The 26,843-nt window shown below is 37.5% G+C and overlaps 1 protein-coding gene and 1 long non-coding RNA gene across 2 annotated transcripts in view; one reads left to right on the forward strand and one right to left on the reverse strand.

The window, feature by feature from the left end:
• The window catches only part of tfec (transcription factor EC), a 233,226-nt gene extending 225,123 nt beyond the window's left edge, over nt 1-8,103 (reverse strand). The window contains exon 1 of the mRNA XM_039760976.1: nt 8,031-8,103. The gene's annotated coding sequence lies outside the window, so the exon portion shown is untranslated. The remainder of the gene's footprint in view (nt 1-8,030) is intronic.
• Nucleotides 1-26,390, forward strand: part of LOC120533888 — a 247,275-nt gene extending 220,885 nt beyond the window's left edge. The window contains exon 4 of the long non-coding RNA XR_005634644.1: nt 26,339-26,390. This is a non-coding gene — a long non-coding RNA (uncharacterized LOC120533888). The remainder of the gene's footprint in view (nt 1-26,338) is intronic.
• The last annotated feature ends 453 nt before the right edge of the window (nt 26,391-26,843 follow it).

Here is a 26,843-nt window from a genome sequence, read left to right on the forward strand (position 1 = left end):
TCAGAGATGTACAATTAAGAGCTGTTGAAATGGCATACTTATATCCTGAGAACAATTCAACAAACACTAAATTTGTATCATTAATTGTGTTTTTCAGCTAATATAATGTTTATTAATATAGTAAAAGCTGACAAGAGCTCATATGGCACATATCCGAATGGTATAGGAGCATACACTATGCCATCTCCAGTTACAAATAATTTCCGCACTTATAGTCAAGCCAATTCAATGACTAGTTTTGTATAAATACAAAATCTGATTATTTATGTGAGGTAGCTTGAAAACAACAGAACATGAGCTGTTTTATGGGAATTCTGAAATTATCGTTATCAATTATCAAGTTTGATTTCACAAAGGTAGCCTTAAATTTGGAAATTATGAAAATGAAAGCATCAGGTGTGACATTTAAAGTGACTTATTTGTTAAATATTACTCTTTATAAGTGTAACTTACAAACTAATGTAATGTCCACACCCTGATGCAGTCACACAACAGCAAATGTCAGAAACTTAACAATGACATACTGTACTAATGTTTGATTTTTTGTATTATTTTGCGCAGATTGTATTTTTCAATTTTAAATGATTGAAACTGTAATTGAATAAATGTAATTCATGCACACAAGATAAATCCAGAAATTCAGGATGATCATTATAATTTTTTTTAATTTCTTTCATTTTATTTCAAGAAAGTAACATAGTATGCAGTCAAGGAAATTAAATTTGCAGAACTAATACAATTACTTCAGAATCAATCTAGAGAGAACACCAGAAAAATTAAAAAAAACAAACCTAACAAAATAAGAATTCAACCCCAGTCCAGTAATCCTATCAGCCTTTAAAAACGCAGCTGGTTGGAGTGAAATCGGTTGGAGTCTGAGGCCCTGACTTAATTGGTCTTCTGTTAGCTCGCTCACTTCACATTTCATTTCTCTTTGGGTGCCATTTATGGAAAGAAATGAAGCAATTCAGAGGAATGATGAAGAAATCTTAAACAAGCAATTCAATTAAAATGAATTCAAAAGAAGTTAATTAGCAGCACAAATGGGGCACTCATTAAAAAAAGGGTTAGGATGAAAATCTGCAGTCATGATGGTCCTCCAGGACTGGAGTTGGCGACCCCTGAATTAAAAGACACACACATGTGCACAAAAAACTGTCTGTAATACCTTACTAAACCCAAAATACAATTCTGGGAGGATAAAGAAATATCATTTTTAGTCTTACCTAGTTACAGTTGAGTAATTAACAACTTAAGACCACAAAAACAGTGGTACTTCAGAACAATCAAGTTCCTGGGGATGGTACACCAAAACAAAGGTTGAGAACCCCTGTCTTAGAAAAAAAATCTGTGAAAACATACTATAAACCTCACACAAGTAAGTAATAAGGTTGTAAATTGAAGTCTACATATCCTGACACATCTTCCTAGTTGAACTACTTTTAGTTGATTTAAAATAAATGGGAATCATTCATTATTATTATAACTATTATTATTTGTGCCACAGTTTCCAGTGATTAAAAAGATAAAGTTTGTAAGAAAGGAATCTGAAGGATGGGGAGTCAGAACTGTCTGAAGCTGAAGCTTCACAGAGAGGTATGAATCATTGTACATTGTGACTGGCTGATTTCTAGGAAGCAGCCTCATTGGTTGATTATCAGTTTATTTACGTAGATTAATGACATGGTGCTCAGCACAAGTTTATTAAAAAGTTAACAGTTGTACTTATAGTGTTGATTACAGCTCTATTTCATCTCTGCCTTTTGTTATGCCTTATTCTTATGCCTTTTAATAGCATAATATTGATTATTATAACTTGCTTTCTTGTTCCTTTATCATTTTGTTTCTTTATAATCATTTGTTCATAATCTTTGTTAATTAATGTTTAATGTTTTTTTTTTACTATTCACTATGGTGCATTTAGTACTGGGTTTAGCATTTTACCTGTGCACTTCAAAATAAAGGTGCCAGAGCAGTTCTTCAGAGTGATGCCATAGAGGACCCATCTTTGGTCCCCAAAAGACCCATACACATGAAGGTTCTAGAAAGAACCTTTATTTATTTAGCTTTGAATGGTAACAGATTTGTGAAATACCAATGTGTCATGATTTTAAAAGGACTTAGCTCCATCTCTCCCGTACCACAGGCTAAGTGCAGGTTTTCTTAATCTGTTAGTGTCCTGTAGACTACTATACATTAAAGATTTGTGCTTTTTTCTATATATTACAATGTTCTTCAAACCACAAAGAGCCAACTTCATATGAAGAGCATCCTTCTCAGAATGAAATGGTGCTTTGTGAAGCAATAGAGCTACAAGTAAAGAACCATAAAATACTACTAAAGGACCAGTATGTTACTGGTGTGGCATACTATTGATGGCCTCTTAGAGTCCCAGTTTAAATGGCTGTTGGATCTCTGACAACGTTCTCCTTTGTCATGGCACACATTCTCCAAGTTTCCCTTTCTTTAGTCTACTTAAGGTACGTGGCTTGCTACTGTTTTGCTTGGGGAAAAGGTTATTATTAAATTATTGGCTTTTTAGCATTGGGGTTTCTTTCATTTTGTGATATTTCCAATTTGATATTTATAATATTATTGTTAATATAAATAAATGCTTCTTTTGGGAGTTTCCCCCTTTCTGTGCAGCTATAGAGAAATTCAAGAAATGACTTTTGGTTTCTTTTTAACTGTTCAGAGTTTAAATTTGCTCTTAAATTACATCTTGCCTGAGTTGCCTCGAAAGCTTTGCATATTGTAATATTTTTAGTTAGCCAATAAAAGGTGTCATTTTGCTTGACGTCTCTTAAATTGGGCTAATTCCTACTTTGTTATTTGATTATTGTTTAATTGTTAATTTCATAAAGAAATATGAAACTTCATTTTCAGGTTTCTAGTCATACTTGGTTTTGTCGTTTCTCAAACTCCCTAAAATAATAATGATTTGAAGGCAGGTTTTGAAAAAACAAAGGCTTTTGACAAACAAACATTATCAAATAGATTTAAAGTAAAATTAGGTTTTACACTTTGTTGCTTCACTCTAATTTTTCAGTAAATGATTGGTAATGTAGAGCTGAGTGCTTTTTAAAGGGTGGCCTTTGCAAATGATAGGAATACACAGTGTTGCTCCAATGACGTCCACTTACTGTGAGACTTTATAGACAAAAAAAAAAACACAATGGCTCACATGAACAAATCTCTCTTCCTCCCCCAAATTCAGTTTATTACAATTGTTTACAAAGTTTCAGATTCGTACCATTGTTAGTATACACTGCGTTACTTTCAGTTGTTTGTGCTTATGTAAGATTGAGTCAGGCAAAAGTAATGTGAGCGTGAGTCACAAACTCATGTGCCTTTCTAAAATTACGCCATGGCCCATCTTTCAGAACTATGACTATGCAATTCTGGAGAAGTCAAAAATATTAAATAACGCAACACTGTATTTCACAGTTACTGGAGAATGTCACTCTAAAAGTTTTAAAAAGTAGAAAGATGTCTGCCTGAAGCTTACAAGATCTAAAGACGAATACGTATTCACTGTAATAAATAAACTTGTAGGCAATAACATGCAAAGAGGAAGTCGGTCTAAAGGAAACCTTCTAGTTGGAATTTCTGCTTTGACATCTGACAAGTCCACAAATAAGCAGTATCAGCAGAACAAGAGGTTTTTCATTTTTTTTTTTTCCTTTAGTTAAGGTGCCCACATGTATGATTTACAAAATATGTTTTTAATATATGTTTTTTGTTGTCCAGTCAAACATTTATAGTTTATGTATTATAGGGAGAAATTGTGTAGAACAGGCAGCATTAAGGGCAAATGGGAGAATGGGAACTTTGTACATTCGGTCTGCTTGATAAGGTGAGGGTGCAAGCAAGGACTTTAAAATATTACGTCAATTCCACAACAAGAAGTAGAGTGCAGGTGCTATTTTTGGATATGATGAAAACAATCAAAATCTAAGACAGCAAACAGTACCGTCTCAAAATCCATTATAAACTTACATTTTTAATACATAATAGTACTAATAATGTCTTTTTGCATGCTAAATATAAAATTTTTGCGTCTGTTTCAGTTTTACTTTTGATTCATGGTCTGATATTATGATTCTTTTCAATCCTAACCTATAGATCTGGTCAGTTTGATTTACTGGTATGTTATTTCTGGTTCTACAGGACTCTGTTTATATAATTCATTTTCTGATTTTAATTGCCAGTACATTCATTTTTATATTTTTTTCTCTGTAAAAATAAAATATCTCCCAAATAAATACAAGTTGCAGCTGCAATAATACGCTATTCTAATCAACAGAAAGCACAGAAAAGTAATCCATCAAGCAGAAATGCAAAGACAGATGCAGTCCAAACTTAGTTTTATATGCTTAATAATAATAATAATAATAATAATAAAATACATTTTTTGTTCCAGTTTGCCTTCAGTAAAAGAAAGCAACAACAAATAAAAGGTAATAAAGAGCAGCAGCATACATCTGATAGCAGATAAAATCTACATTATATAATAATACAACATAAAAAATCCCAGACATTATTGAATTAACTGTATGTTATTTTGCAGTCTTTTAGGAAGGAATCAACATCAGTAAATGTCAAACTTGTAAGTCTCACTTGTCTGTTATGAGAGTCAGGTTTGATATTCCAGTATTAGATAGGAGACATGGCACCAAACAGTATAACTGCCTTGAAAATGCTCATCCATCTTCTATATTATTTCACTTTCTATAAGCATTTATGTTTGACTTAAGGGGTCACAGGGAAGCTGAAGCCTACAACAGCACCCTAAGACACAAGGCAGGAACCAGCAATGGACATGGTGTCAATATATTGCAGAGCACTTTAATACACACACACATATACTTCCACTCACATGAGTCTAATGTAACACGGCCAAAGAGCCCAATCTGCACATCTTTAGAATATGGGTGGAAAACCAGAGTACCCCAGGAAAACCAAAAACGAACAGGCTGGAAAAGTGTTACTTATAAGTGCCACCTATCTGTCCATACTCAAATTTCCTTGTGCCACTGCTCACGTTTGGATCGCTGTCTCCTGTTCTATGACACCTTAGTGCACTGTCTACCTAGAGCATGCCCTAGCCGTCTTAGCAAGCTTTTATTGTTTCATTAGGTCCACATTATCTCATGAATCTAAATTATAGTGATATATTTCTTTTATTTTAAACACTTGATCATTCCTACCATTATACAGTATATCTGAGCTATTACACGCTTTTTTAACGTGCTTCTAGTTTTCCTTCCAGGACTTCTTCATTTCTTATTTTCTTACCTTGGTCACTTCTGGTTTTCTTCAGCATCAGAATTTCTTCTAATAATATTATATGGGCAGCTTCACTGTGGTTCATATTTTAGTTGTACCTCTGTCAAGATAAAATATAGCCAACTGTGCCTAATTTCAGCATCGGAAGTACACTTACATTAGCAGCACGCAGCCTGAGTGAGTGGGTGGGTGCATATGTGTGCGTGTAAACCCTGAGATGGTTTTTGTTGCTACCTCGCCCCCAGTGCTCCCCGTATAGTGTTTGTAAAAGGGCCTTTACATTCTACTTAGCTGCTATCCATGACCTGTCATGATTCTAGTTGGATGACATTTCCAGATAACCCCTGATCATCATGACTTGAGCCAGCTCTGTGAGCAGTCTTCAGTGTATAGTAACAGATTGCTTTAAATGGTTACTGACTCTCCATAGGCACAATGATGACTTCCCTAAGAGCTCTATGGTTCTATAGTGGCATTTCAGATCACAGCTTTCCAGAATAAGACATTAAATGATTTATGTATGCACATTAAAAAGATAATGAATGCAGGTATAAGAGAAATAGTTTGTTTTGTGTCATGATTTGAAGCCAAGAATAATTTTCCAGCAGAAATTTCTAAGCAGCCAACAATGTTCAACAGAACACTTGTATCTACATATGCTACACTTTTTATCAAGATTAATAAAACTCTATGATCCCACACATGATTCCTCCAAAGAGAAAAAAAACAATTTCATATTTTCTCTACAGTCACAGCTGTTTTGGTTGTCTTTGGTTTTGCTCACCCTTGGAATTTGTCTGTTTGTATTTTAAGCAATGCAGTGCTTTTGTTTTGGCTCATGCTCCATCTAGGTGGACCTCTAGATAACCCCTGATCATCATAACTTGGACTGGTTTGGTGGCAGTCTTGAGTATAGAGGAACTGATTGGTTTAAAAAGTTACTGACTCTCAATAGGCAAAATGATGGCTTCCCTGGCAGCTCTACATATCTCTAATGACATTTCAAATCATGGCTTTCCAAATAGGCGCAGTGGTAGCGCTGCTGCCTCGCAGTTAGGAGACCCGGGTTCGCTTCCCAGGTCCTCCCTGCGTGGAGTTTGCATGTTCTCCCTGTGTCTGCGTGGGTTTTCTCCGGGCGCTCCGGTTTCCTCCCACAATCCAAAGACATGCAGGTTAGGTGGATTGGTGATTCTAAATTGGCCCTGGTGTGTGGGTGTGTTTGTGTGTGTCCTGTGGTGGGTTGGCACCCTGCCCATGATTGGTTCCTGTGTTGGCTGGGATTGGCTCCAGCAGGCCCCTGTGACCCTGTATTCGGATTCAGCGGGTTGGAAAATGGATGGATGGATGGATGGATGGCTTTCCAAATAATGACATCAAAAGGTCTTTACATGGAGATTATTTCATATATGAATTATTCTTCAAAACAAAACTGATTGTCATTCTTCAGTATACAAAAGGTGAGTTTATTTGGATACCCAGTTTATTTTATCCTGGTTTGAAGAACTTTCCAATTGAACCCACTTGCAGCTAATAATAAGTGCTGCAAGATGGCAATACGTGGGTACAGCTCTGCTGCATTGTCAATGTGCAGAAACATACAAGTATTTACATTACGAAAAGCTGTGGAGTGGAAACAAGGGAGCTGTAAACTTCAAACTTTTAATCACATTTAAATTATGGTTGTGTTTGGTTGGTTGTGTGCATGGGTAGTTGCACGCTTGAATACAAATAAATAATTCCAAAAAAGCAGAACCTGAATGTTCAAAGAGTTTAGCTGGTATACTGCATAAATAGGATTTTTTTTCTATAAACAGGAATTTCTTTATAGGTCTAGTAATTTTAAAGAGGCTGGCAAGGGGGTGGGCATCATTAAAGGTGACCACTTAGTCAAATGAAATTTCTTCTCCACTTACCTATCAGTTACAAACATAATTTCAGTTAACCATTCAATCAAACCTTTCATTCCCATAGCACACTATCAAAATCACGCAAAAGCAATTGAAAGAAACAATGTGCAAATAATCCATCCATCCATTATCCAACCCGCTATATCCTAACTACATGGTCACGGGGGTCTGCTGGAGCCAAGCCCAGGCAACACAGGGTGCAAGGCAGGAACAAATCCCGGGCAGGGCACCAGCCCACCACAGAATGTGCAAATAAAGAAGCACAATACATAATAGGGAAATGAACGATAAGATATGCCTAAAAGATCTAACTATATATAGATGGAGAATTGATTGTAAGCAACTCATAGATTCTGCATTAATTTATTCAGTCTATTTCAATGCAGTATATCTAAAAAGATACATTAGAGGAGAAAATGAGCTCAGGCACGAGAGAAAGAGAGTTTGTTTTGTGTCTTGATTTGAAAAACAAGAATTACCATAGAAAATCAGTTTCCAGTGGAAATTTCTAAGCAGCCAGCAAAATTCAACAAAACACATATATCTACATAGGCTATATTGTTTTATCAAGATTAATAAAACTTTTTGGTCCCACACATTAGGCCCCCAGCATACAACTCAAATTTCTGAAATAGTAAGATGTCACCATCCTGTCCCAATGTGTTAAGACAAGAGTAAAGTGGCTATTTCTTTTCTTAAAATTGCAGGCAATTACTGAGTTGAAAATAGCCAAAAACACTGACATTAAAATATCCATTCGTTGATTTCTGTATCCAACATATAACACTTTTAGTCCATTAATAATTTATTAAACATAGGTTTAATAAAAACTACCTGAAAAGCTGAGTCTTACAGCTGGCAGATGGTCCTCATGTGCAGTCTTCTTGTTGCTCTTGACACACGCTGATTGGTGACTTACTCAACTAGGGATTCCAGCATTTTAAAGTGAAAGGAGCAATATTGTTTTATAAGGCACAGTACAGTTTCCTCATTTTTTTATCTCCATCATTTTAAAGGTACAGAGTGCAAAAAGGGAAACATAAAGTGCTGCTGCAGCAGCAAAAGACAGAAATAACACTGAATCTTTACATTGTATTCTAACCTTACACGGAGCATACAGTGGTGTGAAAAACTATTTGCCCCTTCCTGATTTCTTATTCTTTTGCATGTTTGTCACACAAAATGTTTCTGATCATCAAACACATTTAACCATTAGTCAAATATAACACAAGTAAACACAAAATGCAGTTTTGAGAAAAAAAATCCAAACCTACATGGCCCTGTGTGAAAAACTAATTGCCCCCTGAACCTAATAACTGGTTGGGCCACCCTTAGCAGCAATAACTGCAAGCAAGCGTTTGCGATAACTTGCAATGAGTCTTTTACAGCGCTCTGGAGGAATTTTGGCCCACTCATCTTTGCAGAATTGTTGTAATTCAGCTTTATTTGAGGGTTTTCTAGCATGAAGCGCCTTTTTAAGGTCATGCCATAGCATCTCAATTGGATTCAGGTCAGGACTTTGACTAGGCCACTCCAAAGTCTTCATTTTGTTTTTCTTCAGCCATTCAGAGGTGGATTTGCTGGTGTGTTTTGGGTCATTGTCCTGTTGCAGCACCCAAGATCGCTTCAGCTAGAGTTGCCGAACAGATGGCCGGACATTCTCCTTCAGGATTTTTTGGTAGACAGTAGAATTCATGGTTCCATCTATCACAGCAAGCCTTCCAGGTCCTGAAGCAGCAAAACAACCCCAGACCATCACACTACCACCACCATATTTTACTGTTGGTATGATGTTCTTTTTCTGAAATGCTGTGTTCCTTTTACGCCAGATGTAACGGACATTTGCCTTCCAAAAGTTCAACTTTTGTCTCATCAGTCAACAAGGTATTTTCCCAAAAGTCTTGGCAATCATTGAGATGTTTCTTAGCAAAATTGAGATGAGCCCTAATGTTCTTTTTGCTTAACAGTGGTTTGCGTCTTGGAAATCTGCCATGCAGGCCGTTTTGCCCAGTCTCTTTCTTATGGTGGAGTCGTGAACACTGACCTTAATTGAGGCAAGTGAGGCCTGCAGTTCTTTAGACGTTGTCCTGGGGTCTTTTGTGACCTCTCGGATGAGTCGTCTCTGCGCTCTTGGGGTAATTTTTGGTCGCTGGCCACTCCATGTTTTTGCCATTTGTGGATAATGGCTCTCACTGTGGTTTGCTGGAGTCCCAAAGCTTTAGAAATGGCTTTATAACCTTTACCAGACTGATAGATCTCAATTACTTCTGTTCTCATTTGTTCCTGAATTTCTTTGGATCTTGGCATGATGTCTAGCTTTTGAGGTGCTTTTGGTCTACTTCTCTGTGTCAGGCAGCTCCTATGTAAGTGATTTCTTGATTGAAACAGGTGTGGCAGTAATCAGGCCTGGGGGTGGCTACGGAAATTGAACTCAGGTGTGATACACCACAGTTAGGTTATTTTTTAACAAGGGGGCAATTACTTTTTCAAACAGGGCCATGTAGGTTTGGATTTTTTTCTCCCTAAATAATAAAAACCATACTTTAAAAACTGCATTTTGTGTTTACTTGTGTTATATTTGACTAATGGTTAAATGTGTTTGATGATCAGAAACATTTTGTGTGACAAACATGCAAAAGAATAAGAAATCAGGAAGGGGGCAAATAGTTTTTCACACCACTGTAGTTACTTCACTAAAATAACACATACAGTACTGTAATAATTATCATTAAAACAAATGTAAAATGTAAAAATGTTAAAAGTTATACTTCTCCATTCATCCACTTTCGAACTCTAACTGAAGTTACTGAGATGGCTGGACCCCTGTGACTGACTGGTTTAGGTAGGCTGAAAAGGGTGGATGTGTTTTTGTTTTTTTTAAAGTTAACAATTTTAATATTTATTTACATTTACAATGCATTTTTTCATATATTATATATTCTGCATGAGCCCTATTGAATGTAAATGTTTGCCTAGTGTCCAGTATTGGCTAAGAAAGTTTCTAGCTCCTCCATGATCCTGAATTATTAGCAGTAATGGTAAAACTTCAGTTTAGTTACTGTAAAACTGCATCTCCAGTATGACACATTACTTAGCAAGACCTTAACAAACACTTCTTCATAACATTTACAAAGCATCGGTAAAGTCTTTATTCATCTCTGCAATGTGACCAGCTCACTTTGGAGTGGGTTGAGGTGGCTCAACTGAGACACATTTCTCTTGATATTACATATTTCGTATCAGACCTGTGAAACCTTCATATATTAACAAGTCATTTTACCATCATGCTCATGTGACACACTGCAGAGAGATGAGTAAACACTTTACTGCCAAAATTCTCATTGCAGCAATATGCAAGGCAGTCATTTCATTCATTACACCAGCTTTCAGTAAAGGTGCAGATTGTGAGAAGATTCTGCTTTGCACTTCTAAAGCCCTACGTAGTTTTGCTGTTACCTGTGCCAACTAAACTGTTCTCTTAAATATTCTCATCCTTGTCTCCTCCTGTTACCTGAAATTTGCTTTGCAGTATGTTGCCAGAGACTTCACTGCTGTGTTGTTCCTTTGCAAGGATATTCTATGTTATATCCAAACAACACATCTTATTTTAAATCACATTTTCTTTTTTTTATTATATTGATTTTACTTGAATAAAACAACATTCCATACAACTAACAAACCAGAATTCAACCCTGGCCCGAGAGAAAGAGAGGAGAGCCAACAGCAAATCTTTTAAAAATAACAAAGAAAGGAGAATGTCATTTTCCGCAATATAAATGCTTATTCCAAGATTTTATTAATTAGACCTTGCCATATTTTTAAAAAGCTTTAAACAGATCCTCTAAGCGAGAATTACATTTTTTACAATTTCAAATAGTATATAAAATCAGTTACCCACTGACGTAATAGGTGGGCTGGGATTCTTCCAGTTGAACAAGATAAGTCTATGTGCTACAACTTTGATATAAGCATTTACAATCAATTTGTCCTTCTCCACTTTTACCAGGAATACACCGAACGCAGCTGTTAAAGAGTTTGAAGTGATTGTAACACTGAGGCTGTCTGATAAGCATTCAAAGATTTTTGTTCAGAATGATATTAATTTGGAGCAGGCCCAGTGAGGATGGAGCACAATTGCAATGTTCTCATGTTGAATCAATCTTAAAAGAGATAAATGTGCTCAATAGAAGATTTTAAGTTGGATGATTGAATGCTTTGCACATATGCAGCTGGAATGTATTATATGCATGGCTGCCTTCCACTCTTTTTCAGAAATGTTATGTGAAAGTTCCTTTCCCCTTTGTACCCTGAGATCTTTGAAAGGAAGACACTTTAAGATGTTTTTATATATTGTTGAGATGTTGGCTGAGTCTTCACCACTGATCAGTATTGCCTCTGGAATAGAAATAGATGGGAGGTGAGGAAAATTGGGCAGGTTCCTTTTAGCAAAGTTTCTGATTTGAAAATAGTGAAAAAATTGTGTTGATGATAAATTAAGTTTGAAGAAAAATTGTCCATAAGATGCAAAGACATTATCTATATTCAAATCTAAGTGGTTTTTATCCCAGACGTTTTCCAAACGTTAAATACTGTGTAGAATTCAGAACTTTGAAAATGGTGATTATCATGTAGAGGTGCAACAGATAAAAGCTTCTCTGTCTTAAAGTGATTCCAGCATTGGTTCCATATTCTGAGTGATTGACAATTGGATTAATATTATATTGACGATAATGGGGCAAAATGCAGGGTATATAAAGAAGTACAGCAAGATTTTATTTCTATTGCAGACCAGGGGCCTCATGTATAAATGGTGCGTACGCACAAAAATATTGCGTATGAACATTTCCACGCTCAAATCGCGATGTATAACACCTAAACTTGGCGTAAAACCACACACATTTTCACAGTAGCTCCAACCCTGGCATACGTAAGTTCTCTGCTCGGTTTTGCAAACTGGGGGCACCAAGCGTCAAAGCAGTGCTACTGTTCCTGTGTGGCTACCCTTTCTTTTTTAGATCCACTTCCCCGACGGGGCTTTATAAATACACTGAAACTAACCACATATTGTTTATTAGTTTAATGCATCTGATTCCAATTAACCTGTAACAATATAATGTCCAGGAAATAGCCAAAGTATTCCAAATACCATAGCTGCTTTAGCATTGTTACTCTCACTGCACCTTCTTTTTCTTATTTCAGCTGCTCCCATTAAGGGTTACCACAGCAGATCATCTTTTTCCATATTACTCTCACTGCACCACTCGGAGTATTTATATCACTGTATCTCAGTGGGGAATCACAGATCTACAGCAGCTGATCGGAAAGAGAATTATCGCTATACAGCATCAAGCGCATGCTGCCTCAGCCAGCCATGCTGCCTATTTGAACTGCTCTCACATGGCAAATGCTTCAAAGACTTTTCTGTACAGACACAGTCTTCAGAGGTTCAGAAACAGTTTCATCCCAAGAACTATAAACGCACTCAATCAGTCCATCAAGTGCTCCTTGTAGAACTGTTTGGACTTATTAGTACAATCACCTCCCTTTAAACTTGCACTACAGTTATAATATTGTGCAACCTGAGCCATTTTATAAAAAGTGTATTTACATATGATGACAATATCATTTTTAAGATGAAATGCAGCAAAATATGTTTACTGTATTATATTCTACAGATAAAACTTTTACTTCATTTAAATAATCTGTATTGTTAATAATTAAACATGTAAGGACACTGTTTCGCTGCGCTAGCAAGGATCTGGTGCTCCGTTTACGGACTGATCCTGCCTCGCGCTGTATTCATGCTGGGGCTGGCATGACACTGGATGGATAGATGAATAGAATAATTAAACATGTACTACGAAGATATTTCAATGTTCTTTAAAAGTTTTGAAGAATCAGCATTCTAAGCTTACAGATAGCTTAACGTCTATTACAGAGCTGATTGTGTGGTGATTGGGTACTTGGAGAAAGAAAAGGAAGGACAGGAATTGGGGGTTAGTACAGTTGTGCTTGAAAGTTTGTGAATCCTTTAGAATTTTCTATATTTTTGCATAAATATGATCTAAAACATCATCAGATTTCCACTCAAGTCCTAAAAGTAGATAAAGAGAAACCAGTTAAACAAATGAGACAAAAATATTATACTTGGTCATTTATTTATTGAGGAAAATGATCGAATATTACATATTTGTGAGTGGCAAAAGTATGTGAACCTCTAGGATTAGCAGTTAGTTTGAAGTTGAAATTAGAGTCAGGTGTTTTCAATCAATGGGATGACAATCAGGTGTGACTGGGCACCTTGTGTTATTTAAAGAACAGGGATCTATCAAAGTCTGCTCTTCACAACACATGATTGTGGAAGTGTATCATGGCATGAACAAAGGAGATTTCTGAGGACCTCAGAAAAAGAGTTGTAGATGTTCATCAGGCTGGAAAAGGTTACAAAACCATCTCTAAAGAGTTTGGACTCCACCAATCCACAGTCAGACAGATTGTGTACAAATGGAGGAAATTCAAGACCATTGTTACCCTCCACAGGAGTGGTCGACCAACAAAGATCACTCCAAGAGCAAGGCGTGTAATAGTCGGCGAGGTCACAAAGGACCCCAGGGTAACTTCTAAGCAACTGAAGGCCTCTTTCACATTGGCTAATGTTCATGTTCATAAGTCCACCATCAGGATAACACTGAACAACAATAGTGCGCATGGCAGGGTTGCAAGGAGAAAGCCACTGCTCTCCAAAAGAACATTGCTGCTCATCTGCAGTTTGCTAAAGATCACGTGGACAAACCAGAAGGCTATTGGAAGAATGTTTTGTGGACGGATGAGACCAAAATAGAACTTTTTAGTTTAAATGAAAAGTGTTATGTTTGGAGAAAGGAAAACACTGCATTCCAGCATAAGAACCATCTGTGAAACGTGGTGGTGGTAGTATCATGGTTTGGGCCTGTTTTGCTGCATCTGGGCCAGGACGGCTTGCCTTCATTGATGGAACAATGAATTCTGAATTATATCAGAGAATTCTAAAGGAAAATGTCAGGACATCTGTCCATGAACTGAATCTCAAGAGAAGGTGGGTCATGCAGCAAGACAATGACCCTAAGCACACAAGTTGTTCTACCAAAGAATGGTTAAAGAAGAATAAAGTTAATGTTTTGGAATGGCCAAGTCAAAGTCCTGACCTTAATTCAATCGAAATGTTGTGGAAGGACTTGAAGCGAGCAGTTAATGTAAGGAAACCCACCAACATCCCAGACTTGAAGCTGTTCTGTATGGAGGAATGGGCTAAAATTCCTCCAATCCGGTGTGCAGGAATGATCAAAAGTTACTGGAAACGTTTAGTTGCAGTTATTGCTGCAAAGGGGGGTCACACCAGATACTGAAAGCAAAGGTTCACATACTTTTGCCACTCACAAATATGTAATATTCAATCATTTTCCTTAATAAATAAATGACCAAGTATAATATTTTTGTCTCATTTGTTTAACTGGTTTCTCTTTATTTACTTTTAGGACTTGAGTAAAATTCTGATGATGTTTTAGGGCATATTTATGCAGAAATATAGAAAATTCTAAAGGGTTCACAAACTTTCAAGCACAACTGTACGTTTGAAAGAGACAGTACTGCTGCAATAAAGTATTTCATCGAAGGTCGCGCATGGCGCAGCAAGCATCTTGCGTGAAACATGAACAATCACTGTGCCACTGTGTTCCCATGTTTAATAACATGCTTTAACTCCTATCATCATGAAAATGATATCACGTATACATCTAAGTATTTTAAGTATTCAGAGATCTGTAATTTTGCCAATGTAATGGATTCTGTGTCCTTTCGGAAGAAGAGAAAGCCCGGAAGCACGTAGTGATTTACACACATAGAGCACATAGAAGATCAAATACAAAGCAAAGCATTTAACGTGCTACTTTAGTTATGATAGGATTTGAGAAACTAGTAAATTAAATGATTTTAAGATGAAGTTTATGATGTTCTACTTTAATGACAAAATAAACTACATGATTAAAGTGGAAATTTCGAGATTAAAGTTGACATTTCGAGTTTTTTTCCCCACTGTGTTCCTATTTTTTTTCTCTGTACTCTAATAAGGTTTCATATGACACTCAGACGGTAGGCTACGACTCGCCTTTCCACGGCAATTTTGATATGTGACAACTTCTTTTTTATTTCAGGCACTGTGCGACTTTGTGAACTTGAGCTTTCAAATTTCTCCGACACTTTATGTCACTTGATCAGCTTCCTTTTGTTGTTTATACCACTGCTTAAACCAACAAATAGTAAATTTTTCCTTGCCTCCAAATGGTATTTGCTGAAATTCTTCTGTTTTCCCCCGTACTTTTGCCATTGCTTTTTCACAGAAGGCCGAGCTTAAGGGCTATTTATATCCATCCATCTATTTCCTAACCCGCTGAATCCGAATACAGGGTCACGGGGGTCTGCTGGAGCCAAACCCAGCCAACACAGGGCACAAGGCAGGAACCAATCCTGGGCAGGGTGCCAACCCACCGCAGGACACACAGAAACACACCCACACACCAAGCACACACTAGGGCCAATTTAAAATCGCCAATCCACCTAACCTGCATGTCTTTGGACTGTGGGAGGAAACCGGAGAACCCGGAGGAAACCCACGCAGACACGGGGAGAACATGCAAACTCCACGCAGGGAGGACCCGGGTTCACTCCTAACTGCGAGGCAGCAGCGCTACCACTGTGCCGCCCGGGCTATTTATATTGATTTGCATATTCAAAGAGACGTAATTCTGGGAGGAGTTGGGGCGGGACAGCAAGCACGTGCATGTGCGTTACTTTTCACGCTGATCGGGATTTATGTAGCGGAAGAATGTAGAAGATGCCATTCACACAGATTTATGCATCTCGGTTTTTTTGTGCATACGAACATTTCCGCTTTTGTCTGTACACCATGTTATAATGTGAATTCTATGCACGGCGTTATGTTATTTCACCATCTCAGTAGTTTTCCAAAACGAATTCTTATATACATATATATATACACTCACCCAAAGGATTATTAGGAACACCTGTTCAATTTCTCATTAATGCAATTATCTAATCAACCAATCACATGGCAGTTGCTTCAATGCATTTATGGATGTGGTCCTGGTCAAGACAATCTCCTGAACTCCAAACTGAATGTCAGAATGGGAAAGAAAGGTGATTTAAGCAATTTTGAGCGTGGCATGGTTGTTGGTGCCAGACGGGCCGGTCTGAGTATTTCACAATCTGCACAGTTACTGGGATTTTCACGCCAAACCATTTCTAGGGTTTACAAAGAAAGGTGTGAAAAGAGAAAAACATCCAGTATGCGGCAGTCCTGTGGGCGAAAATGCCTTGTTGATGCTAGAGGTCAGAGGAGAATGGGCCGACTGATTCAAGCTGATAGAAGAGCAACTTTGACTGAAATAACCACTCGTTACAACCGAGGTATGCAGCAAAGTATTTGTGAAGCCACAACACGCACAACCTTGAGGCGGATGGGCTACAACAGCAGAATACCCCACCGGGTACCACTCATCTCCACTACAAATAGGAAAAAGAGGCTACAATTTGCATGAGCTCACCAAAATTGGACAGTTGAAGACTGAAAAAATGTTGCCTGGTCTGATGAGTCTCGATTTCTGTTGAGACATTCAAATGGTAGAGTCAGAATTTGGCGTAAACAGAATGAGAACATGGATCCATCATGCCTTGTTACCACTGTGCAGGCTGGTGGTGGTGGTGTAATGGTGTGGGGGATGTTTTCTTGGCACACTTTAGGCCCCTTAGTGCCAATTGGGCATCGTTTAAATGCCACGGGCTACCTGAGCATTGTTTCTGACCATGTCCACCCCTTCATGACCACCATGTACCCATCCTCTGATGGCTACTTCCAGCAGGATAATGCACCATGTCACAAAGCTCGAATCATTTCATATTGGTTTCTTGAACATGACAATGAGTTCGCTGTACTAAAATGGCCCCCACAGTCACCAGATCTCAACCCAATAGAGCATCTTTGGGATGTGGTGGAACGGGAGCTTCATGCCCTGGATGTGAATCCCACAAATCTCCATCAACTGCAAGATGCTATCCTATCAATATGGGCCAACATTTCTAAAGAATGCTTTCAGCACCTTGTTGAATCAATGCCACGTAGAATTAAGGCAGTTCTGAAGGCAAAAGGGGGTCAAACACCGTATTAGTATGGTGTTCCTAATAATCCTTTAGGTGAGTGTATATTCAATGTACTCTACAAACCAATATACTTAACTATTGTTACCTCTAAATTATTCTCTCACACTAAAGACTTCACTGGAAAAAGCAACATTTATTCAAATTAATTTTGAGTAATATATTTTAAATATCATATATATTTTGAAATTCTGAGTGCATTTGAAGACTGCTGGTATGGAAGTTTGTGGATCTGATACACAGAGTAGCATATCATCTACATATAGTGATATTTTTTGTTCATGTCCTTCTCTGGTAATCCCCTTTATCTGGGATACATTTTGAAAGTGAATAGCCAATGGCTCAACGGTAATTATAAAGAGTAATGGTGATAGGTGCACCCTTGTCGAGTACCACGTTGTAGTTTGAAGTAATTTGAAATAATGTTAATGCAAACAGAGGCTTCTGGACTAGTATAAAGTAGTCTGATTCATGTACATACAGTATGTTGGGCCAATCCCAAATGCATACAACGTGTTGAATGGGTAAACCTATTCAACCATGTCAAATGTTTTTTCAGTGTCCAAAGATAATAAGATCTCAAGTGTTTTAGATTTTATGGGTGAGTATATTACATTAAAGAAACATCGAAGACTAGAAGCTAAGTGTCTCCCTTTAATAAATCTGGTTTGATCTTGTGATATTTTAGAATGAAGCATTTTCTCAATCTTTCTAGCTAGAACTATGCACATTGTAATAAGTCCTTATTTTTTCTTAGGAAAGATGGTATTTGATGATTGGCAAAAAGTTTGAAATAGAATTTTGTTGTCTCTAGCTTCTATAAAAATTGCTAATAGAAGTGGAGCTAACTTATTTGAAAACTTTCCACTGGGTAGCTATCAGGGCCTTCTGCTTTCCCAAATTGGAGTAGGTTTACAGCATCTAATAATTCTGAGAGTATCAGAGGTTTATCTAATTCATCTGCACTAAGAGTATCTAGCTGTGGTATTTGAAATGCATCAAAAAATTATTAGATTAGTGTCTTATTTGCTTTAAACTGAGTAGAATATAAAGACTTATAGTACTCTATAAATATGTGGGTTATATTTTTATGGTCGATGATATTATTTCCATCTGTGTTAGTAATTTCTGTTAATTGTGTTGCAGACTTTCTGCTTGTGGATTTGTTGAGCTAAGATATTATTAGCCATCTCTCTGTGTTCATAGTAGTGATGTCACAAGTTAAAGATGAGTTGTTCCATTTCTTTTGTTGTCAAAAGGTTAAATTCTGATTTAGATACCTGGCCTATTCTTGATCTGTTCTGGCAATTTCGCTGATTATCTCTGATGCCTTCTTGGTTTCCAATTTATTTTTGTGGGAAAGATATGAAATAATCTGCCGTCTTAAGCCTTCAGAGTTTCCATAGCATTCCTGCAGAGACCCCTGCGGATGCATTTCCCTGTATAAAAATAGTCAATTGGTTCTGAAGTGAATTCTGTAAAGTTTTCATCTGCTAATGACAGAAGATTATGATGCCAGCTATGAGATGAGTGTGTAGGGCATAGTGATTTAATCTCCCTGATAAGAGGGTGTGGTCGGAAATAACAACAGTGTTATTATCTATAAAGAAATAATTGATTATTGAGTAACTGTGATGTACTGATAAGAAAAGGAATATTCTATTGAGCTTGGATTTAAAAATCTCCATGAGTCTGATAAGTTATGATCCATTACAAACTGTGTGATTATTTTTGCAGTGTTAAATGTTATCACCACTGTAGCTGAAAACCTATTCAGGTCTGGATTTAAAACACAGTTAAAGTCTCCAGCCATTAGGAATAGATGCAAATAACTTTTGGATGAAACCTCTATCATCCACATTAGGTGCATAGATATCATAATTACTTTAGATTTAAATAAATAATCCTTCAACATAAAATATTGCCCATCAGGACCAGATATTATGTCTGATACTACAAATGAGATTGTTTTGTGTATTAAGATTCCCACACCTCTAGTTTTCTTTGTATAGCTGGAATGAAAAATGTGCCCAATCCAATCTCTTTGCAACTGAAACTGGTCCTTACTTATTAAGTGAGTCTCCTGTAAAAATACACTCTTGGCTTTTAGATCTGTTAGGTGAGAAAATACCTTTTTCTCTTTAGATTGTGATTGAGACCTTTGACATTCTAGCTCACATAGTTCACTGTTTGGTCACTGCCTCTAAAGTTTTCAGGATATTTTGTAAACTTAAATAATGGTAGTAGGTTGTTTCATACAATAGGTTTAACTTTGATTTCATACTGTCACCAGGTATTGTGGCTAAGGAGCCTATTATTATGTTGCCACTTATAGTTGTTGGGGTAAAAAGGATAAATAAGAAGTAACTTACCCTCTCCCCCACCTCAGCCCTCCTCCATTTTGCCTCCAAAAAGTGAGGTAAGACCACATTTTACAAGGTCCAGTCCTCTGACATACGTCCAGAACAAAACAAACCCCAGTGGCTGTTTAGTGAGGATTAAATTTGAGATATCTTATGATAAGTACAGTCTAGATGCAATATACTTAGGATATGATGTTAAGTAGTTCATTTAGAAATTGTGATAACTTATGATAATACAGTCTAGCTACAATAAACCTAATGTAAAATTAATCTTCTTTGCATTTCCAGGACACGATGTGACTCATGTTTGTGTCAGGATCAGTCTTTTTAGCTCCTTTTCTGCCTCTTTAAGAAAATTAAAGATGTAGAATTGTCCATCAAAAATCACTTTCAATTTAGCTGAAAACAAGAGGCTGTATCTGATTTTGGCTTTGCATAAGCACTGTTTAATGCTGTAGAATGTTGCTTGTTTGCCAGCTGTTGAAGGAGAGAAATCTGGGAAAATATGAATGCAGTTATTTCCAAATATAACCATCTTTTTCTGTCTGAGAATCAACATCAAATTTTCTTTAAGCCATAGTTTATCAAAATAGAAATCAGGCTTCTTGGTTTTAAGGCATTCAATCCACATATGCAATAAGTTGCTTAGATCTTGGTGTCCGGTTTGAAACCCTCTTCAGTTATTTCTAGTTCAGCTATAAATTTCATTGGGTTTGAACTTTTAAAGTTTTCAGGGAGACCTTCAATTCTGATGTTGTTCCTTCTATATCTATCTTCCAGTACAGCTTGTTTATCACCAATCATTTTGCATTCAAATTCTACAGCAGTTGCTTTTTTGTCAACGGCAGAAGTCAATTGTTGAACTTTTTCAATACGAGTAGTAAATATTTGCTTAACTTTTTCTTTTTTTTTTGGTTTAACATAAAGGCAGTCTGTCCTGTGATTATTTTTTATGGCAACTAGAGCCAGGTATCTTTACCATAAATCTTGAACGTCTGATAACCCAGGCAGTTTGTAAATATTTAAATGGGTTTTCTTTATTGGATCCAAAAAATTGATAGCAATGTCTGTGCAGAGTGTTTAGGTCTGGTAGAGCTCAGTTGTGGTGCTCTGTCAAGCTGCTGTCCACTTGATTTTGTTTATGTAGTTTCATAGACTTTTAATATTCTTTTATATTTATCATACTGGGGGGCTCCGTTCCCTGCTCGCTTCGCTCGCCCACCCCCAGGTTTGGTTTAATGGATATACAATTTAAAGAGATTGTTACAGTAATCCCTCGTTATATCGCGCTTCGACTTTCGCGGCTTCACTCTATCGCAGATTATATATGTAAGCATATCTAAATATATATCGCAGATTTTTTGCTGCTTCGCGGGCTCTGTGGACAATGGGTCTTTTTACTTCTGGTACTTGCTTCCTCAGTTGGTTTGCCCAGTTGATCTCATACAAGGGACGCTATTGGCAGATGGCTGAGAAGCTAACCAATCAGAGCACGCAGTTTAGTTCCTGTGTGCTGATGGACTCAGCGACGGAGCGCCGAATTCGATTCCATGGCGTTAACCAGGAAGTCTCGTTTCGCTCATTCAGCATCAACGTGTTTCGCTGTGTAAAGAGTTCACTTTTGTGCTCTTTTCTGTTTATCTTTGTGCATAGTCAAGCGCTTCATTATGGCTCCAAAACGATCTGCTCCTGCTACTGCTTCAGGGGCTGTGCCCAAGCGCCAATGGAAGATGTTAACGATTGCCAAAAAGGTAAACGTTTTGGATATGTTGAAGGAAGAGAAAAGCTACACCGCTGTAGGACGCCATTACGGCATCAGTGAGGCTAGGATTCTTTTTATTTAAAAAGTAGGAAAAGAATATAAGATCTACGGCCACAGTGTCCTTTTAACCAGGGCGCATACCAAGTTGTAAATGGACGTAATAAGGTGGTAGTCCAGATGGCATCTGCTTTAGGGATTTGTATTGAAGACTGCCGATAGAAGAACAACGGCAGTGCTACACAGTCGCCTGAAGATGCTCCCTTAGAAGAGTTGTAACGCTCTATTTTGTTGTGCAGTAAAACTAAACTCATCGTTATCGGACAAGTCATCGTGTCATTGTTGGTGAGTAACCATAATTAATTTTCTACTTACAGTACTTAGTACATGTACGCACGTTTAGTGTCACTGGACACACATTTACTGTATACCATTTTTCTTGCATTGTACGTATTTATTGCTGGTGGCCTGTCTGTCATAATTGCTGTAACATATGTGATATCAGAGACGCTTGATATCTTTAAAATAATATTTAGGTTTTAATGTATATAAACAGTGTGTTTATATACATAATTTCAATGAATCTTACCTAATATCTAAGAGAATACAAAGGGTTTATGCTGTATAACTGTGCGGGGAATATTTATAAACAGTGTGGGAGAGTTTATAAGAGCTTAAAATATATAAGAATAACCATACAAACATATGGTTTCTACTTCGCGGATTTTCACCTATCGCGGGGGGTTTTGGAACGCAACCCCTGCGATCGAGGAGGGATTACTGTATTTTCATGGGAATTGTTACATATGTATTATTTTCAGTTTTACTTTAAAACTTTTGTAAAAACAAATCTTGTCCTTTATTTCTGGCCCCGGGTGTGGTTAAATCTCTTTCTCCTCTTTCTCTCAGGACATATAACTCTGCTCGCATTGTGAAGGGGGGGTGGCTGAACGCACGCTAAGGAGATGCTGTTGGTTCATCTGCTGTCTTTCTGCTGCTGGTGCTGTCGCGCTGCCCATCGATCATTTTAAAGCCTGTACAGCCTCTGTTCTTTTTGCCACTTCGCGTCTCTGGCACTTGCGTTGTTGGAGGGGGTGGGGGTGGTGTTGATTGTGGTGGTGGTTTTGGTGGTTAGGGTGGCTCAACACACACAAGGAGAAGTCATCGGATAATCTGTTGGCTTTCTACTGCTGCGTGTTTTGCTTGTTGCTTGTCGTTGTTTTAAGAGCTGGGAGCAAGTTAAAGTGTATCTTGCGTCTCCCTGTCTCCCTCCCCAAGATTTTTTTTTATAATAGAGAGACATTTGTCCATTTTCCTTACAGCTTATCCAGTTGATGGTCGTCAGGGCTTGAGTTTATTTCTGCAGCACTGAATAAAAGGCAAGAAGTCAAGTTAAGTCAAGTTTATTCTCATTTGTACATACTACAATTAATACTTGACTAGGGACCAGACCATTATACCTGTAGGCTAATGTAGATTGTCCAATTAACATATTCCACTAACACAAATATCTTTATTTATGGAGGAGAAAATCCCACACAGACTATACACAGACAGTTCCCTAGCTGAGAACAATAGCTCCATGCATCAACATGCCTCCCTCTTTTAATTAATTATTATTAACGTTATGCATTATCCAATATTTATGGAGTTTGAAAACTATTGTTGTTCTAGTTGATGTTATTAATTGTTTTTCCTCTGTTGTTCATTATCAAGGTTAGCACTCTCAGACTTCTTCGGGTTAACTAGATTCAATTTGTATTTTGCTCAGTGTATTTATTAGGATGTGTTTCTCTTTCAAATTTACACATAAAGGTACATCTTCAGGAAAAAACATTCACACGGACTATTCATTTTACAGTGTAATAATAAATGTCAATCTGTCTCGTACATTCTTAACTTGATAAACTGGAGATGCACAGGAACATATAGAGGGCAGACAGCATGGAAGCTATCAAGGGTGTCTTGCTAGCTATAGGGATATAAGGGGGTGTTATGAAGAATCTAGGGCTCACCTTAGAAGTATTTTGATGGGATTGTACCAGAAGTAATCCTGAAATGAAGTTGAAAGGCAGCTGCCCCCCAGTGACCCAGTGACCTTAGAACTGGAGGTGTGAAGTGGCAAAGCCTCATGTGTTGCAGCAGTAATACAAAACTCTGAGTGGTGAGAAAGTGTTTTTGGTTCATGAAGCACTGTGTTTGGAAGGCACACCCTGTATCCAGAGACCAGACCCTGTGTAGTTACACCAAGTGAGTCTACTTTGTGCTTAACAGTAATCTTTCACATATATGTTGGTTAATAAATCCACTCTTTGTTATATTAATTTTGACTTTTCACAGTGTTAAAACAGTTCTTATCTAGGTAAAAATATAAATTAAAAGCTGATTAGGTTTTCAGGTCAAGCTAAAGTAGGTGAAATGGTATACAATGTAGAATCATTTAGAATCACAAACACAATAGAAGTCTGGGCAGATTTGTGGAAGATGAAATTTATCATAAGTAAAGGAAAGGCATTAAACGTAGGAAGTAAAACTAAGATTTGAATGCACAGTGGGAGGCCTCAAAACTGAAAGTACACTTTATGAGGACTTGGGAATTTTAGTGACTGTTCACTGTCTATAGTACATTAAAACAGTGTGCCGAAGGGACCAGGAAAGCTAACAAGAAATTAGATTATATATCACGATGTATGAAGTACAAGTCAAGGGAGGTTACTGGGATGCTGGAGGCTTTTCTTTCATAAAAATGCAGTGCAATGTTTGCCACTGTGCGTCATGATTCTAGTTACTGTAATAACAATGGTTTGGTTGGTTGGTTTGTTTTTTGTTTAATAGTTAATTTTAATTTACACTGAATCAAAAGTGAAACAGGTGACTGTTTCCCAGCTTTATGCCCCACAAAGTTTATATAATGGCTTCAATTATTCCCCCTGCCTATCCTAACTTGCCATCTAGACTCAACCACCTGCTAAGGGGAAATTTGACCAAATTGCTTAAATTGTTTTCACCTGTACACATAGTATGGTGGTCCTTAACTAATTAACAAAAATTGAATGATAAAATAATGTAGATTAATCAAATAAAATAAGCATTAAACAAACTTTAACTGAAATTGAGCTTTCCTGAAACTATTAGTACCCCCAAGCCATCAATGTGAACCCACCTGCCGGTCTGTCAGCCAGCGAATGCCTGGTCAGGGCACTAACTTTAAACTCCACAGTCCTCTTGCATGTGCACATGAATGTAAAAAAGCTACACTGAACAAACGTAGGGGTCGATCAATCTCTCTACTGAGGAGTGCTTACTGAGAGCAGAGCCAGCTAGAGGATTAGCAGTGTGTCGCTCAGTATTTGGGTTGGAGCATTTTCCAACTGAGGAGACACTGAGGAGAGGCAAGACACATGACAGTCCGCATGGAGTTTGCTAAAAGACACCTGAAGGACTCTGAGATGGTGAGAAATAAGATTCTCTGGTCAGATGAGACCAAGATAGAACTTTTTGGCCTTAATTCTAAGCGGTATGTATGGAGACAAACAGGTACTGCTAATCACTTGTCCAATACAGTCCCCACAGTGAAGCATGGCGGTGGCAGCATCATGCTGTGGGGGTGTTTTTCAGCTGCAGGGACAGGACGACTGGTTGCAATCGAGAGAAAGATGAATGCGGCCAAGTACAGGGATATCCTGGACAAAAACCTTCTCCAGAGTGCTAAGGACCTCAGACTGGGCCGAAGGTTTACCTTCCAACAAGACAATGACCCTAAGCACACAGCTAAAATAACGAAGGAGTGGCTTCACAACAACTCTGACTGTTCTTGAATGGCCCAGCCAGAGCCCTGACTTAAACCCAATTGAGCATCTCTGGAGAGACCTAAAAATGGCTGTCCACCAACGTTTACCATCCAGCCTGACAGAACTGGAGAGGATCTGCAAGGAGGAATGGCAGAGGATCCCCAAATCCAGGTGTGAAAAACTTGTTGCATCTTTCCCAAGAAGACTCATGGCTGTATTAGCTCAAAAGGGTGCTTCTACTAAATATTGAGCAGAGGGTCTGAATACTTAGGACCATGTGATATTTCAGTTTTTCTTTTTTAATAAATCTGCAACAATTTCAAAAATTCTTTTTTTTTGTCTGTCAATATGGGGTGCTGTGTGTACATTAATGAGGAAAAAAATTAATTTAAATGATTTTAGCAAATGGCCGCAATATAACAAAGAGTGAAAAATTGAATCGGGTCTGAATACTTTCCGTACCCACTGTATGATTTTGGTCTCCATATTGCAAAAAAGACATAGCAGAGCTAAAGAAAGTCCCGAGAGGAGTGACTAAGCTGATTCCAGAACTGTAAGATATGAGCTATGAGGAGGAACGAGCCTTTCCAATTTAAGCAAATACAGATAAAGTGGTGACATGATTTAAGTGTTTAAAATTCTGAAGGAAAATAATACAGTGGATCACAGGTACTACTTTAAAAGAAATTCTTCAACCTAAACACAGGGAAATGGGTGGAAACTTACTAAGGGTAAATTTCACACAAATGTTAGAAAGTTTTTCTTCATTCAAAGAACAATAGACACATGGAATAAATTACCATGTAGTGTGTTAGAGAAGAACATCCGATCTTCACTTGATATTATTTTGGAGAAATTAGGTTGATAGGATTGTCAATCTTGTTGGGCAAAATAGCCTTTTCTCGTCAAGATTGTTCTAATGTTCTATATTGCTGCTGCCATTACATATTAGGTAACAATATGGACTTGTTTGTGCTCTTTTTGCACATCTGAAAATTGTTTCTTTTCTTTCTTCCACAGTGCCACACATCCCAGGATTTTATGTGAACTCCAGTTTTTATTGACAGTAGGCCTATATTCATTTACATTCTCATCGCAACATACTGCAGGTAATAGTTTGCTGTTTTAGTTTAATGGTTTTTATAATTATGCACTATCCAAATAGTAAAGTACTTCTGTATCTTCTACAACTACAACAATCAGAATAGCACTGTAACTTTTGGCAGCATGGTTTTATCCTATGGACATGTTTTGCACAGTAAATTAGAAGGCACAGTGTGTGTGGGGTATGTAACTGTCCATGCATTTTTTGTAACATTTCATCATTTAACTATTGAGCCATTTTACTATATAGCTCTGTATTCCTGCCTGTGTCTATGAGAGGCAAATTCTTGGCACTTGTGTATCGTGCTTCACTCCTTAAAATGAAAGCTCTGCACAGTTGAACTGTATAGCTTTGTGAATATTGCTTCAAGAATTCTGGTAAAAGAAATTAAACTTTTGAGAAAATTGCCAAAAATGTAGT

This window comes from Polypterus senegalus, chromosome 8, assembly GCF_016835505.1.
Source record: "Polypterus senegalus isolate Bchr_013 chromosome 8, ASM1683550v1, whole genome shotgun sequence".
NCBI classification, from domain to species: Eukaryota; Metazoa; Chordata; class Cladistia; order Polypteriformes; family Polypteridae; genus Polypterus; species Polypterus senegalus.